The 3341-nt window shown below is 40.5% G+C and overlaps 1 protein-coding gene across 1 annotated transcript in view; it reads right to left on the bottom strand.

Moving 5' to 3' along the window:
• Positions 1-3226: 3226 nt before the first annotated feature.
• Positions 3227-3341, bottom strand: part of LOC121559005 (stromal interaction molecule 2) — a 95255-nt gene continuing 95140 nt past the window's right edge. Inside the window, 1 exon segment of the mRNA XM_041872301.2 lies at positions 3227-3341. This exon segment is cut by the window's right edge and continues 1144 nt beyond it. The gene's annotated coding sequence lies outside the window, so the exon portion shown is untranslated.

Consider the following 3341-nt stretch of genomic DNA (forward strand, 5'->3'; position numbering starts at 1 on the left):
GGTAGATGGGTGACGGTAGGGGTAAATGGGTAGATGGGTGACGGTAGGGGTAAATGGGTAGATGGGTGACGGTAGGGGTAAATGGGTAGAAGGGTAGATGGGTGACGGTAGGGGTAAATGGGTAGATGGGTGACGGTAGGGGTAAATGGGTAGATGGGTAGATGGGTGACGGTAGGGGTAAATGGGTAGATGGGTGACGGTAGAGGTAAATGGGTAGATGGGTAGATGGGTGACAGTAGGGGTAGATGGGTAGATGGGTAGATGGGTGACGGTAGGGGTAAATGGGTAGATGGGTAGATGGGTGACGGTAGGGGTAGATGGGTAAATGGGTAGATGGGTGACGGTAGGGGTAAATGGGTAGATGGGTAGATGGGTGACGGTAGGGGTAGATGGGTAGATGGGTAGATGGGTAAATGGGTAGATGGGTGACGGTAGGGGTAAATGGGTAGATGGGTAGATGGGTGACGGTAGGGGTATAAGGATGTATGGATGCGCTATGAAAGCAAATTTGGGATTTGTTGACATCTTGTCATATCTACAGACTTCTGATATTACAAATACATATCGTAAAATAGCAACCATGAACTTTACTCCTCGGTTTAGCTTGTCTCCTGCTATGTACATTGCTAGAGACCAGTCCCTATCATAGCGTATGTCAATGATGGAGAAGGAAGTTGAAAGAGGTAACAGGTGAAAGTAAGGGTAACATATTCAGGAAAAGCTTAGGAAAGGTCAAAGGGTACAGGTCAAATCTGGATATTATTTATCTCTCTTCAGTAAAAACCAGTCAGTCCTTGTGAACCCCCACCAATAGAAATCACATCGTCTACAAAACATCTACAAGAACATAATAGTGTAAAAACAAAGTGTATATACATTGAGGTCCGACATGAATGACCTCCTTGATAAAGATGAGCAATAATGACTGTATACAATAAATAATTCAAATGTTGAGCTATATTGTAAGCAAAAAGAAAAGGGAAATTATATTATTTTAAACTAATACAATTGCTCAGTAGATTTGGTTGAACAAGTAATCATTTTTTTCCTCAAAAAAGGTAGGGGTCAAAATTATTGACACCCCTAAAGATTCTTATACATAAATTAGTCAAAAGTTTAGTATTTGGTCCCATATTCCTGCCACTACATCAAGCTTGTGACTCTACAAAACGTGTTGGATGCATTTGCAGTTCATTTGGGTTGCGTTTCAGATTATTTTGTGCCCAGTAGAAATTATTGTATTGTAATGTATTGTTTCATTTTGTTATAGAATATGTTCCTAAACACTTGCTACCGTGATTACGGATAATCCTGAATTAATCGTGGTTCCACATTAATGTAGTGTTTAGAAACATATTCTATAACAATCCTGTCTTCAGTGAATTACATTGACTTTTTTTCCCCAGTATTTGTCACCCAAAGACAGATGCTTTAAACGAATGACGTCATAGAATGAAAGCGTTTTGATTTTCACGTTACATTGAGGATGTGTAGGGTGGAGTTCGTTTTTGACTAATTAGGTGTTCAGAACCAAAACTCAATAGAAACTATTCTATTCTTATTTATAAGAAAAGTGACTCCGAAATGACACAATACATTAATTACTATTCATTTCTACTAGGCACAACAACAACAAAAGAGTCTGAAACACAACCAAATAAACTGCAAATGCATCCAAGTTTGTAAAGTCACAAGTTTGATGTAGTCATTGCATGCTAGGAATATGGGACCAAATACTAAACTTTTGACTATATATTTATAAGAAACTTTAGGGGTGTCAGTAATGAAAAAATAAAATTGTTGTTAAACAAAATCTATTTCTCTGAGCAATTGTATTACACTGAACAAAAATATAAACGCAACATGTAAAGGGTTGGTCCCATGAGCTGAAATAAAAGATCCCCAAAATGTTCCATATGCACAAAAAGCTTATTACTCTCAAATGTTGTGCACAAATTTGTTTACATCCCTGTTAGTGAGCATTTCTCCTTTGCCAAGATAATCCATCCACCTGACAGGTGTGGCATATCAAGAAACTGATGAAACAGCATAATAATTTCACAGGTGCACCTTGTGCTGGGGACAATAAAAGGCCACTCTAAAATGTGCAGTTTTGTCACACAGCACAATGCCACAAATGTCTCAAGAGAGGTGTGCATGTACATCCACCAGAGCTTTGTATAATGTTCATTCTCTACCTAGCCGCCTCAACGTCGTTTTTAAAGAATTTGGCAGTAACCAAACAGACCACCTGGCGGGTTTGCTGATGTCAACGTTTGAACAGAGTGCCCCATGGTGGCGGTGGGGTTGTGGTATGGGCAGGCATAAGCTACAGACAATGAACACAATTGCATTTTATGAATGGCAATTTGAATGTACAGAGATGCCATGACGAGATCCTGAGGCCCATTGTCTTGTCATTTATCCGCCGCCATGACCTCATCTTTCAGCATGATAATGCACGGCCCCATGTTGTACACAATTCCTGAAGCTGAAAATGTCCCAGTTCTTCCATGGCCTGCATACTCACCAGACATGTCACCCATTGAGCATGTTTGGGATGCTGTGGATCGACGTGTTCGACAGCGTGTTCCAGTTCCCGTCAATATCCAGCAACTTCGCACAGCCATTGAAGAGGAGTGGGACAACAATCCACAGGCCACAATCAACAGCCTGATCAACTCTGTGCGAAGGAGATGTGTTGCGCTGCATGAGGCAAATGGTGGTCACACCAGATACTGGCTGGTTTTCTGATCCACACCCCTACCTTTTCCTTAAGGCATCTGTGACCAACAGATTCATATCTGTATTCCCAGTCAGGTGAAATCTATAGATTAGGGCCCAATGAATTTATTTCAATTGACTGATTTCCTTATATAAACTGTAACGCAGAAATTGTGGCGTTTATATTTTGTTCAGTGTAGTATCCTTTTTTTGAGCATAGAATATAGCTTATTATTATAATTATTTATTTGATGCAGTCATTATTGCTCATCTTTATCAAGGGTGTCAATCATTTCGGACCCCATTATATATATATATATATATCGAACAATCCATAACGAGAGACATTGGAAAACGCACCAACTGGTTCTGGCTGCAGTAGACTAGCATGTGTTGCATTTCCAATGCCTCTCCCCATACATCATTCTCATCTACACATCAATATTTACTCCGCACGCAGCGGCGGTCCTTTCCCAGAAAACAGGAAAGCAGTAGTGCAACAAACTCAGCAGGATTTTTATTTCTCAAAGGAAACGAGTCCAGAGCTCAGGAGCCTCTGTTAGACACAGGAAGTGATGTCAAGCTAACAAGCCCACAATGTAAACCCCATCAGTCCC

The sequence above is a fragment of the Coregonus clupeaformis genome, unplaced genomic scaffold, assembly GCF_020615455.1.
Source record: "Coregonus clupeaformis isolate EN_2021a unplaced genomic scaffold, ASM2061545v1 scaf0534, whole genome shotgun sequence".
NCBI classification, from domain to species: Eukaryota; Metazoa; Chordata; class Actinopteri; order Salmoniformes; family Salmonidae; genus Coregonus; species Coregonus clupeaformis.